The sequence below is a fragment of the Sorex araneus genome, chromosome 9 (assembly GCF_027595985.1).
Source record: "Sorex araneus isolate mSorAra2 chromosome 9, mSorAra2.pri, whole genome shotgun sequence".
NCBI lineage: Eukaryota > Metazoa > Chordata > Mammalia > Eulipotyphla > Soricidae > Sorex > Sorex araneus.
Window position 1 is genome coordinate 36,628,267 of NC_073310.1, and position 14,625 is coordinate 36,642,891.

Sequence of the window (14,625 nt, forward strand, 5' to 3'; positions counted from 1 at the left end):
CAGTATTTCTGATGAGAGGATCAAGGTTTGATGGAGCCCATAATCCGTTTTCTTGGGAGCTAGTCTGCATGGTTGCCCTATTATAACATCTTAGATGTTGAGATTCCCAGATGAGACACATTGATAGGATCTGTAAGAAACTGGAGCATTGACCCAGAAGACCATTAACTTGAAAGAAGCTAAACCACAAAAGGACTGCCTTAGGGATATAGGTGCATTTTTAGAAGCAAACTTTTGATCTGTGAGTTTTAATTTAATTTCTGCCTCTTGGCCTTTTCCTCTAGGGAGAAGAGCAAAATAAAATATGTAAAAATGAAACTTCATTCTTAGTATATTACAAATCATCAATAATTGTTCCTTTCTGTTGAACCAACCAGAGAGAGTGCAACACAGAATAGGGTTCTTAATTCATTTTGGATTTTCTTTTGGTGTTTTTATATTAGGAAAGCATATATATTTTTTTCTTTTTTGGGGGGGCCACACCCAGCAATGCTCAGGGGTTACTCCTGGCTCTGCACTCAGGAATTACTCATGGTGGTGCTTAGGGGACCAAATGGGATTCTGGGAATTGAATCCAAGTGGGCCGAATGCAAGGCAAATACCCTACCTGCTGTGCTATTGCTCCAGCCCCTGTTGGTATTTTTTTTTATTAAACATTTACAATTATCTGTATTGTTGCAAATGTTACTACTTGGAAAGGTCTAATTCTTTGGGTCTTCAGCAATCACTCAAAGTATAGAAAGAAATAATCATCAGACATTTATTTATAGCAGGTTATCAATTTAGAGCAAATACTCAAGGCCAGACTGAGTGGACACATCTCATTATTCTGTTTACTACACAATTTTTGTAAGGGGTGGGGCATATCCAGCAATCCTAAAGGCTTACTACAGGTTCTGTACTTAGGAATCGCTCCTGGCAAGTATCAGGGAACAATAAGTGATGGAGGGCCTCGAACCCAGGTCAGCAACATGCAAGCAAGTACCCTACCTGCTGTGCTCACCCGTATACTAAGCAAATTTATCTCATTTACTATCATAGTGCTATGATTGCCATGAAAGTGCTAGTATGACTGTTAACTGTATAAAAGCATTGTATACTTTCAGAGTATTGAGACTGGTTATCTGAGATTACATCAGAGTGTTATTTTTAGGGTTTTTTTTCACTCACTTCTTGGTTTATGGCTGGTCTACTCGCTGTCTTTACATAATTTCCCTTCTATGTCTATTTTAGTGCTAATTTCCTCTTAATATCAGGACAGCAGTCATACTGGGTTCAAACCTCATTTCTACCTTAAATCTGTCTAACTACCCTGTCTGTCATACAGTTACATTCTCTGAGACTAGAACTTTAGAAGTTCAAGAAAAGAACTTTGAGGGTACAATTCAACCCATGACATTTATTTAACTCTTTATTCTAAACTTTTTTAAAAAATATGGAACACTTTCACAAATTTGCATGTCATCTTTCCTTAGGGGCCATGCTAATAATCTATTCCAATTTTAGTGTATATGCTGCTTAGAGGGCACATGAATGGCTTAGATTTTTGTTTGTTTTATTATGTTTTATCACACTCAGCTATGCTTAGGGTAATTCCTCACTCTGTGTTCAGAGATAACTCCTGGCACTATTCAGGGGATCATGTGGAGTACATGGAATTGAAACCTGATCGGCCACATGCAAGGCAAGCGCCCTGCTCTCCGTACTGTCTTTCTGGAACCCCATTCTAAACTTTCCTCTGAACCTATCCTCTGCAGTTTATTCCCTGTAACTTGCTTTCTTTTTCTAAGCATTTACAATATGTCTTTTGGTGTGTCTACTTAAATAATAATTCAAATAATTCAAATGTGCCATACATGTCCTCTTTTCATTTCTGGATATTTAGTCACATGTGACTTTATTCCCACTGTGTGAAATGTTCTAGAAATTCTCAACATTGATAAAAGTTGTGATTGGTAGCATCATTTTGGAACCTCTAAAGTTATTCATTTATTCCAAAATTACGATCAATGTAAATTCATTTATAATAGAGAACAAAAGTATCTTTGTGTTTGTTTTGCTCTTTCTCTGAGATCGGTCAGATTATATTTCTAAATACCCAAATATGAAAGACCATTTAAGTCATTCAAGACTATTTTAAACTCCTTAGAATCTAGTCTGTGCTACTAAAAAGTTGCCAGCAGCAGTACCACATGTGAACATTTTAGAAGTAAGATATTTTAGGCCCTCAAACTAGATGTACTGAATCATAATCTGCATTTTTAACAATTTCATTCATACACACATTAAAATTTGAGAGGCACTAATCTAGATAATTGTCTATCTTCTCTATTACTCAAGATAAGTAAAACAGAATAGATCTACCTCAGGAATGCAGAATTTACTATACAGCTGTGGCATATTTATAGAATCTTTCTGTTTGTTTTTTTTGGCCACTCCTTGCAGTATTTGAGGCTTATTATTTGGTCTGTGTCTGTGCTCATGGGTTACTTCTCCAGGGACTATTGATGGTACGAGGAATCAACTTAGAATTGGCCACATGCAAGGCAAGAGCCTTATCCTCTGTGCCAATCTATGATGAAGATACCAAATTTTAGTGCATCAAAAGAAGATTTTTACTTTCTAGACACATTCTTTTCATCTCAAAAATAAAAGATTGTGACTCACTTCCTGCCTAAGTAACATTCCTTATATTTTGATTCTAATTCTACCCCCTCTATTTTTATTGAATCACGATGAGATATACAAAGTTATTCATGATCGAGTTTCACTCATACAATGTTCCAACATCCATCCCTTCACCAGTTCACATTTCCCACCATAATTGTCTCCAGTTTCCCTCTTGCCTGCCCAGCCTGCCCCACCCAACAGCCTGCCTCTATGACAGACACTTTTCTTCTCTCTCTCTCCCTCTCATTCTCTCTCACTTTCTCACTCTCTTTTCAAGAACCCTTCTTATCTATAATTCTCATTCATATATAGCTTATATGTTTTCTATTCCAGAAGCTTGCCAACTTTCCAAGCTAACTTGGACCTTTTGTCTTATGCTTTCATTGTTCCCTTTAGTTTCTGTTAATACTATTTGTCACTTTAGTTATGTATTTGACTGTAGCATAGCTTTCACGTTTTCCCACTGGATTATAAAATACTCTATCTGTTATTAACAAATTTTATTTTAATGTCATTTTTTATATTTATTATCACTACTGTTATTTATAAGTATTATATTTTATGGAAAAAATCTTGAGGTCAAGGTAATGTCAAGCACTTAATAGATAGAGGAAAATAGATGAAGAGAAATTCACCATGGAGTAAAAACTGAAAAATCTTTGAAGGAAATACTTCTATCACAAATTAATAAATTATTTGTTATTATAAGACTTTTCTTATTTTCAGTATTGAAATTATAGTTATAGTCATGCAATATAATTGTTTTATATTTGCAGTGCTGCTACATGCCCACTACCGGAGTGCCAGGATACATCCATAATTGTACCCAGGACCTCTGATCCCTTCCCTCTCCACAGGGCCCCCTGCTCTCATCTCAGGGTTGTTTTCACTCGGGATCACCTAGTGCTTGATCACTTCCTTCCTATTTTACTTCCCTCCCTCTCTCCCTCCCTCCCTTCCTTCCTTCCTTCCTTCCTTCCTTCCTTCCTTCCTTCCTTCCTTCCTTCCTTCCTTCCTTCCTCCCTCCCTCCCTCCCTTCCTTCCTTCCTTCCTTCCTTCCTTCCTTCCTTCCTTCCTTCCTTCCTTCCTTCCTTCCTTCCTTCCTTCCTTCCTTCCTTCCTTCCTTCCTTCCTTCCTTCCTCCCTTCCTCCCTCCCTTCCTTCCTTCCTTCCTTCCTTCCTTCCTTCCTTCCTTCCTTCCTCCCTTCCTTCCTCCCTTCCTTCCTCCCTTCCTTCCTTCCCTCTCTTTTTTCTCAAACCCACTAGTACTTGAGACACACTTGACTCTGCATCTGCACTCATGAATTATTCTTGGAGAGACTTAGGGAATTATACAGGTTACTGGGGATCAAACTAAAGTCAGCCACATGCAAGGCAAGTGAATTACCTACTGCACTGCCTTTCCAGCCTCATTACTTTATACTCTGAAAATTAGCTACATTATCTAGTTTTGGTCTTTTTCTTTATGACTCCTTCACTTGGCATGACTTCCTTTCTTTCCTCCAAGTTTCAGCAAATTATAAGATTTTATCTTTTCTCATAATACATATACCATAATTATTCACCTACTTATCTCTTGTAGGTAAGAACATATCTTGGATATTATGAGTAATGTTTCATAAGACAAAGAGCTAATACAGGGAGCAAGACACTTGCCTTGTGTCCAGTGCAGTCTTGTCAAGTGTAGGTACCCCATATGGTCCCTCGAGGTCACCAGGAGTGGCACTTTCTAAAAAAAATGCCTCCCACAATAAATAATGCTTCAAAGAACACAAAAACATATCCATTCTTTCAGATAAATTTATTGTGGGATTTTATGGAAGCTCTATTTTTAATGTTTTGAGATCTCCAAAGTATTTTCTATAGAAGCTAAGCCAAGCAACAATCAACAGTCCTACCAGCAGTGGGTAAGAGTTCTTCCCTTTTTTTGTCTCTACCCTCTAGCACTTTCTGTGTTGTTGTTGTTTGTTCATTTTTATCTCACACCTGGCTGTGCTCAGAGCTTACTGCTGACTATGCACTCAGGGGTCACTCCTTGCAGGGCTCAGGAATCCTGTAGCCCTGCCTGCAATGGAACCAGTTCAGTTTATGCTGTACCTTAAGTGCTGTGCTATTACAATTAGAAATCTGGCTATTTCCAGAGTTTTTGATGTAGATCATTCTTGCTGCTGTGAGGTGATAACTTTTTGTTATCTGGTTTGCTGTTCCCTGATAAATTCATAATGATCAGACATATATTTTATGACTTAAGTTTGTATATTACTTAGAAATAATTTATTCTTTTAAAAATCTGTGTTGAATCACTGTGAGATACATTATTACCAAGCTGTACCAATACCTGTCCCTTCACCAGTACACATTTTTCATCACCATAGTCCCCACTTTCCCTTCCCCAACCTTCCTTCTCCCTCTATAGTGAGGACTTTTTTTTCTCTGTCTCTCTCTCTGTCTTTCTGTCTTTGTCTTTCTCTCTATCTGACTCTGTCTCTGTCACTGTCTCTCTCTCACTTCCTCCCTCTCCCTCTCCCTCTCTCTCTTTCCTTATGAGCATAATGGTTTGCAATACAGGTTCAGAAAGCTTATCAAGAAATAATTTATTTTTATTATCCTATTTTCTTTGGAAAGATAGACCCAGCAGTACTCAGGAACTGCTCTGGCTTTGTGCTCAGGGATTTTCTTGGCATTTAAGATTTTATGTAGTTCTGGCAATTAAACCTGAGCCTCCTACAAGTACAACATACTCCAACTCCGTGTGTTATCTCCTTTGTACCTTTATCTGACTTTTTACACTTATATATTTAAATATTTTAAACTATGATGCAATGAAAATGAACAATCATGCAAATTAAGCATTAAGATAAGAAATATCACGCCCCAAAAAGGAAGAAAAATGTTTCTAAAGAAGAACTAGCTTAGAATATTTATGACAGAACACTCTGAGCAGTTAAGAGTAAAGGGAAAATGAAAGAGGATTTGATATGAAAGGTAAATAGGAATCATATTCTGATAGTTCTTGTATTTTACTACAAGGGATTTGATTTTAATTGAGAGTGCCATGTCCATAGTGAAATAAGTTCATATTACATGGCACTCTATGACAATTATAAACTAAAATATATAACAAACAAAAAACCCATAATGCTCTAAAATCACTAGAGTACTTAGAAATGCAGGCAAATATAGGAAGATGACATAAGAAAGAAATTGATGACAGGGTCAGGTTTCCATTTTATATAGTTTCTGCCTTGAGAGAAGATTATATTCATCATACATAATAGCTAATTCTAATTGAAAATTCAACCTCTTCCTCACTTGAAAAATCCGAAAAGAGTTTGCAACGAGTGAACAAATAAACATTTAAAATTCGTGCTTCATTAGAAAACAAGAAAGTAAGGATCATAAGAAGGTTATTATAAGCCACTGGATCGATAAGGTTGGATGAGGGATGAAGAAGCTAACATTAATATTTATTAAATAAAATATATTATCTTAATTACACTATGATTTTGAGAATTCAGCAGAGAAATTAAAACAGTGTAAAAAAAATTATTCATTCTCCTGAAAGAGAAATGTTATAAAAGTAATAATTTGTTTTTAGTGTTTTTTTGAAACATTCCTTTATGATTGAAAGCTGAAGTTATATGCCTACCATGATGAGACAAAAAAAAAAAAACAGAAGCCTCACTTATGGCAGGAAAGATAAGATGATCACTCCAATAAAGTTTAAGTATAAAATAAAATTTAATACAATTTTGTAGATAACAGAGTTGAAAAGTTAATTGTGTAAATTGAAACAGGCAGTATACTATATTGTGTTAAATAATTTCAATTTTCTTATTTACATAGGTTAAAATCACATAACAACTAATCATTACAAATTGACTTTTGTTGATTTATCTTCTGATAGTTCCATTTGCCATTTCTTTAAGTTTTGTTGGAATAAGGAATATAAAATAAATTTGTCATATGCCTGCCAAGGGGGCAAGTTAAGATGTGACAATGGTTTTGGGACACTGGTGGTGGGATTGGTGTTACAGTATTGTATTCCTGAAACAAATTCTATTATAAACAGCTTTGTAAATCAGTGTTTTAATAAAATAAATAAGTAAATGCATTTTTCAAAAGCTGACGTTTTCAATAATGACTTTGAAAAGCCGTTTTTGGTTTTGTGACTAGGAGTTTATTTTAGTGAAAAATGTGGTTAAAAATTATGACATTTTGGTTGCTTACAAAGTTCCAATAAGGTATTAATTGGTTTGAGGTTCTTTTGCAATATTTTCCTTTCTGCTAACCTAAAATCCAAGTTCAATTTATGGATAACTGACTAGACTTTAGACTCCCTGTTGAGGGTGTGCAGTAATTCTTAGAAAGGCACTAGATTGTCATACAAATGAAGGTGAAGAAGACGAGATCATGACATTGCTACTCAGAAGGGAGCAAAGCTGGTGTCTTGCTCACTCAGGGCAATAACGTGGGTGAGGAAATACTATTGATAACTAAATGATTTTTCATTTATTTACTTTAATTATGTATGCAGCATTGAATTGATAGCTTTGAAAAGGAAGAGGGAAAGTTTACTAAGAAGTGTGATTATGATATGTGCACTGGTGAAGGGATGGGTGTTTGAGCATTGTATAACTGAGACTTTAACCTGAAAGCTTTGTAACTTTCCACATGGTGAATCAATAAAAGAATTTAAAAAAAAACTGTGATTATGATAACTGAAACTAAATATCAGTCCTCTATTCTTTGTGTGCTATATACAATAGTTTTGTAAACTCCTACAGGGTAGAATGGAGTGGTGGGAAATCTTTTTATCATTTTATTCATTCTTCTAGTGTATTCACTCATATTTTGTATGTTACATACTGGTCTGGCTGTTTTGGATTTGAGATTGAAATAGGATTCTGTCTTCAAAAATGCATGAACAAAGGGGAAGACAGACATAAATGAGAAACTAATGAAACACTAGACCAGTAATGAAAGATGAGGATACTACTATAAAAGACGATAAACACTGTGACATATATGAGGTTGGAGGGGTCAGAGAAAACTTTTTCTAATTGATTTCTTGACTGAATTATTTATTCTATTGAGATAAACTGAAGGAGAATTCTGGAGATGTGACAGCATTAGAAAAGATACATTAAAAGCAGTATGATATGAGGAGAACTATGTACAGTGTGATTCTGAGGAATCTTACATGCTTATGTTTGTTTCAAATATTATTATTTGCAATGCAAGAAAAAACCGCTTCTACTTTTGCTCAGAAGTAATATTTTTAAACTCTTAAAGCAAGAAATGTATCTATTAAACAAGAGATACAAGAGTATAAGCACTTCTCAGGGCTAAATATTCAGACTAGAGTCAAAGAAGTGTTTCTTTTGTCATTTAGAGTAAGGACTACATTGCATCTCTTAATTGGTCTTATATTTCAGCGAATCAGTAGTCCACTTGCAAACTTTTATTTAAAGCAAACAAGAAATTAGAATAAGTCCCATGCACGTCACTCTGAGATACTTAAAAACTACAAATGAAATCATAAATATAAATAAATTAATATAAACATAAAATATGGCATCATGTAGTTATATGTGAAAATTTTATCAGATCTACCCTTTTTTATTAAACATAGAGCTGAGAAATTGTTATCAAGGCACCATTTCTTTCTATACCTCTCCTGGATATAATGCTTCCTTTTAAAAAATTGAATCCATTCACAACATTACAGTAGATTCGTCGATATTTTGGCCCCATTAAGATGAAGATTGTTTTTGTTTCTAAATCTCTTGGATGGGAGTTAAAATTTTGATGTCATATATACAGAATAAGGAATAAAGTCTGTATATGAATGTACTTTAAAATAAAATAATGCAGGTGGCTCTGTAGCGCAATGGATAGCGCATTGGACTTCTAAAATAAAATAATGCTTCTCCTATAAACTACAAAAAAACACTGAAAAACACAATAATAAAATCACTCTAAATCCAGCTAAGTATCACTGACTTTTCTTCTGATTAAATACTTTCAGAATGAATTTATAACACACCTGTAACAAAAATATCAATAAATACGTCTTTTTTTAGAAAAAATCCTGCATATTGAAAAAAATGTAGTCTTAAAAGGTATCTTCTATTCATAATTTGTCCACAAAAAATATTCCACCAAGCACAATTTTTCTTACATATTGAAGACAAAATTTTACCCTTAATTATTTTCCATGAATTGAGGCTGGAGTAATAATAGAGCAGGAAGGAATTTGCTTTGCATGAGTCTGACCTGGTTCAATCCCTGGCATCCCATATAATCCCTACACCGACACTGCCAGGAGTGGCCCCTGAGTGCAGAGCCAGGAGAAAGCCATGATCACTTCCAGGTGTGTCTCAAAATAAAGCACAACAAAAAGCAAAAATGTGTCAGAACTATATTACGACAGATAGGATGCTTGCTTTACATGTAGCCAACTATGTTTAATTCCCAGCACCTCATATTGTCCCCCTATCCTGTCGAGTGATTCCTGAAATGCACATCCAAAAGTAATCCCTAAGCACCTTCACGTGTGTCCCCAAAAGAAAAGCAAAAGAGGAAGAGGTTTCCTTCTTTGGTCTTTGTTGTGTGTCTAGGAAAATCCATATCAAATGCATTTAAAAAACATCGTTAAAAACTTACTGAACCACCGTGAGTTATAAAAAATTTCAAATTTGTTCATGATAGAGTTTCCTTATACAAGGTTCAAGCACTCATCACTTCACCAGTATCCTCTTCTCCACCAATGCTCCCCATTTACTTCCTGCCCCACCCCAGACACTTTTTATTTCTTTTTTCCTTTTAGTCACTGTAGTTTGAAATAATGCTACTGAAAGGATATCTATCATGCATATCACTTTACTTCCTCTCATTACCCATTTCTTTTCCCAGAGACTTCCCACTAGAAGTATCTTTTCCAGATATTTCCCACTATCATTGTTATAATAGTGTCATCTCAAACCTAACTATTGTGGCAATCTTCCTACTAAGAACCAGTTCTTTCTGGCCTTCATTTCTATTTTGGGGCGATATTACTCTTCAATGATCATTATTCTGTCATGTTACTTTATATAGCACAAATGAGTGTGATCATTCTATATATGTCCCTCTCCTGACTCATTGCACTCAGCATAAGACTCTTCATGTCCATCCATGTATCAGCAAATTTCATGAGTCCATTTTTCCTAATGGCTGCATATATTCCATTGTGTAGATGTACTATTGCTTCTTTATGCACTCATTTATTCTTGGGCACTTCTGTTATTTCCATATTATGAGCAATATTTTTTTTAATCTTAAAAAATGTATTTGGACACTTTGGTTCACAAAGTTTTCATAATACAGTTGTTTTATGCATTCAATGTTCCAACACCAATCCCACCACATGTGTGACCTCTACCCCATCCCCAAGCCTGCCCCCTTGGCATTTATTTTATATTGCTTGTTACAACTAAATGATGAGTGGAATTATCAAAACATAGTTCAATAAAAGAATGCTTGTTAAAATTGTTCTATTTAATGTTAGGGTGGGATGGGAGTTACTCCCAAGTGGTGCTGGGAATGTTTGTGGTGGGACTGAACCTAGGGCGCTTATGGCTACTGGATCAATTTTAGGTTTAATTCAAAAGACTGGCTGGTAAAAGGGTGGGTCTTAGGGCGTGTCACTGGATGGGTCAGAGGGCGTGTCATAGGGCGTGTCAAAGGGTGGGTCAGTGGGCTGACCAGTGGGTGGTTCACAGGGAGGTTCAAAGGGAGGGTCAGAGAAAAGTTCTGAGGGCGTGTCAAAGGGCGGGATAGATGGCAGGACAGGGAGGTTTCGAGGGCGTGTCACAGGGCGTGTCACAGGGTGGGTCTTAGGGCATGTCAGAGGGCTGCTGCAGGGAGGGTCTGAGGGTGTGTCACAGGGCGGGTTTGAGGGCGTGTCTGAGGGCGGGTCTTAGGGCGTGCTGCAGGGAGGGTCAAGGGCGTGTCGCAGGGTGGGTCAGAGGGAGGTTTTTAGGACGTGTTTCAGGGTGGGTCTGAGAGCGGGTTTTAGGGCGTGCTGCAGGGAGGGTCAGAGGGCGGGTCTTAGGGCGTGTTGCAGGGAGGGTCAGAGGGCGTGTCAAAGGGCGTGTCAAGGCATGGCCGAGGATGGGTTTTAGGGTGTGTCAAAGGGTGGGTCTGAGGGCGGGTCTGAGGGCGGATCTTAGGGCGTGTCACAGGAGGGTCAGAGGACTTGTCACAAGGTGGGTCTGAGGGCGGGTCTTAGGGCATGTCAAGGCATGACAGAGGATGGGTCTTAGGGCGTGCTGCAGGGAGGGTCATAGGGCGGGTCTTAGGCGTGTCACAGGGAGGGTCAAAGGGTGGTCAAAGGGCGTGTCAAGGCATGACAGAGAATGGATTTCAGGGCGTGTCACAGGGTGGGTCTGAAGGCATGTCTGAGGGCAGTCACAAGGTGGGTCTTAGGCATGCTGCAGGGAGGGTCAGAGGGTGGGCCAGAGGGCGTGTCACAGGGAGGGTCAGAGGGCGGGTTGCAGGGTGGGTCAGAGGGCGGGTCTTAGGGAGTGTCAAAGGATGGGTCTTTGTCAAAGGAGTGTCAAAGGATGGGACCCATCAGAGGATGGGTCTCAGGGCGAGTAACAGGGTGGGTCTGAGGGCAATTCAGAGGGAGTGCTGCAGGAAGGGTCACAGGGCGTGTCACAGGGACAGTCAGAGGGCAGATTGCAGGGTGGGTCTAAGGGCGGGTCTTAGGGCGGTTTGCAGGGAGGGACTGAGGGCGTGTCAAAGCATGACAGAATATGGGTTTCAGGGCGTGTCACAGGGTGGGGCTGAGGGTGGGTCTTAGGGCGTGTCACAGGGAGGGTCAGAGGGCTGTGAAAGGGCATGACAGATGATGGGTTTCAGGGCGCCTTAGGGCGGGTCAGTGTCTGAGAGTGGTTCAAAGGGCAGGTGAAAGATCAAAGGGTGGGTCAAAGGGCGGTCAGTGGGCGGTTCACAGGGTGGGTCACAGGGTTGTTCAAAGGGAGGGTTTTAGGGCGGGTCAGAGGGAGGGTCTTAAGGCTTGTTGCAGGGAGGGTTAAAGGGCGTTTCAAGGTGTGTTAGAGGACTCTCTTAAGGTGTGTCACCAGAAGGGTCAGAGGGCCTGTCAGAGTGCAGTGCGGGTGTTAGGGCGTTTCAGAGGGGGGGTCTCGGTGGTTCAAAGAGCGGGTTTTAGGGCGGGTCAGAGGGCGGGTCTTAGGGCATGTTGCAGGGAGGGTCAGAGGGCGTGTCACAGGGCGGGTCAGAGGTTGGGTCAGAGGGCGGGTCAGAGGGGTGTTTTAGAGTGGTTCAAAGGGCAGATTTAAGATCAGAGGGTGGATTAAAGGGCGGGTCAGTGGGCGCTTCACAGGGTGAGGCAGAGGGCAGTTCTGCGGGTGGGTCACAGGGTGTCTGAGGGTAGGTCGAAGGGCGTGCCAGTGGGCGGTTCACAGGGTGGGTCAGAGGGTGGATCAAAGGGAGGTCTGAAGGTGGTTCAAAGGGAGGGTCAGGGGGGTTTAAAGGGCAGGTCTGAGGGTGGGTCAGGGGGTGGGACAGAGGGCGGATCTGAGGGTGGGTCAGAGGGGGGTAGGAGACTTAATTTTGTCTCTGTCTTCAAGGTCACTCCTGCTGGGGTTCATGGGACCATATGAGGTACCGGGGATTGAACCCCAGTCAACCATTTGTAAGGTTAATAAGTATCCTATCTGCTGTATTCTCTAACCTCCTTTTTAAATTGTTAAGTGGAACAAAATGTTAATAAACCTCAAGTCAGTCTCACATCTGAGAATGTTTTTCTGGGGGGTGCCCTCTTTGGAATGTGAGCATAAATCTCTTTTTGGCTCCTTGCACAAAAGATACATAAAAATGAATTAAAGTCCTCAATATCAGATCTGAATCCACCAAGTACATAGGGGAAGACATAAGCAGAGGTCTTCGTGGTGGTTAAACTAGAGAAATATTTAAAGCTGAAACACCACTGACCAGACAAACGGAAGCAAACATAAACAATGGTGCTACATTAAATTAGGAAGCTTCTGCATCTCAATGGAAATGAAAACCGGAACACAAAGACAGCCCATGGAATGGAGAGCTGATTTGTCCACCACTCATTCAATAAATCGTCAATATCTAAGATATGCAAAGTACCAGTAAAACATTACAAGAAAAAAATCCAACCACATCATAAAAGGGGAGAAGAGATGAACAGAAACTTCCTTAAAGAATAAATTCAAATAGCCAAAAGATACATGAAAAAATACTCTATACTAAATGCATTTAAAACAGAAGTAGCTGTAAAATAAAGTTATGAGAGAAAACACTTGTTATATTAAATACTTTATCATATTTTAAAATGTATATTAAGATTGGTTTCATATCTTTTAAGACATTTTTGGCAAATTTTCTCATCAAGTTTGTGACTAAATTATTGTTGGACTATTGTATTATTTTATTTAAATACGTATTGGTAATGTGATTCACTTTACAGATTTCTGAGATATATAAGCAGCAATTCTAACCATTCTTTGAGAGGTAAAAATGCATCCTCAGTTCATATAAAATTTCACTGATGTAGTTTTAATTTAGTCTATGAAACGTGCATAACTTCTTACTTACATGTTACTTTTTAATGTAATATACAAATTAAAAATCTGGAAGTAAATTTAAATAAAAATGAAAAGTAAACAGCTTTCTCTAAATCACCTGTTTCTAATATTTTATCATCAGTTTATCCAAGATATGTGTAGGCTGGAAACATTGAGTTATTTTGATTTTTTTCACTAGCCAACCTGTACCAGAATAATCAGAAGGCTATAAAACAAGTTTAGATTTCTTTCTATCCTACACCAGTTTTGAACCGTATTCTTACTATTCTGGATTATGACCAGCAGAAATATTCTCTCCCCCATTTTATTTCTTGTGGGCTAAGTCAACCCACCTATAATCGCCAAATTTCTTAAAAATTTCTTTTATAAAGTCAGTATTTTGGTCAAAAAAGTATTACATGCCTTTTTTCCTGTATGCTTTAGAGAAAGTAACACAACTCCTTAGCCTGGAATACAAGAAATGAAGATTCTTGAACCTGAAGTCTCTGTTCATTGTTTTATTAGTTTTAAGTTCCTACAGTTTGCAACATACATGTAGGTATTGTGGAATAGATGATTTTTATTTACTCCTTTTCATCTTTCAACCCTGACATAGGTTTCTTTAACAGCTGATATCTTTTTCTTTGCCAGATATCAAAATCTAGCTAAACCATTACATTTTACTGTAAATCCTTTCATCTTTGTATAATGGAGATAAAATAGAAAACTGAAAACATATTCTGAATACTATGATTCAAGATCAATAAGCAAATAGCCGGAATGGTGCACGATCAACACTCCAATAAAGAATTACAGACTTCAGTGAGGTTTGTCAAACAGTGCTCTTGTAAACTCAATGGACAAAAGTGAGAATTTGGAAAATGTTGTGTAAATTAGTTGTCAGAGCCCTGGGAGTAAAGAAAGTATATTTAAAAGACAATAAATATCAAAGTCTAAAACAATAGTGCTGCAAAGAAATAAAGACAAAGGCTTGACACTTACAGCAAGCTCAGCTTGACTTGAGAAATAAGGAAGGAGTGAAAACAACCAGAAATGAAACGGAGACCATCTTTTGAAGTAGTGGTTACATCTTATTAGGGATTGTGTTGGAAGTATGGTGGATACTCAATAAAATTCACTCAATGAATAAATGAGCAAAACATTTAAACATAACTGGTGACTTTTTAAACATGAACACTTAAAACATAAAGTTTAAATGTTCATATTTAATAAGTTACTAGTTTGTATCTTGCTTTCTCTTAAAAGAACTATGTAAATACAGTGTTTTTCAATATTTCATATCTAGGTGATATGTTATTGTAACAGACAGAAGCATTTCCATTAACATG

At 38.1% G+C, this 14,625-nt stretch overlaps 1 protein-coding gene and 1 pseudogene across 4 annotated transcripts in view; one reads left to right on the plus strand and one right to left on the minus strand.

The window, feature by feature from the left end:
- RGS7 (regulator of G protein signaling 7) overlaps window positions 1-14,625 on the plus strand; it is a 467,594-nt gene that overhangs the window by 288,200 nt on the left and 164,769 nt on the right. The gene's annotated exons all lie outside the window — the stretch shown is intronic.
- On the minus strand, window positions 1,430-1,529 carry LOC129398988 (U6 spliceosomal RNA; annotated as a pseudogene).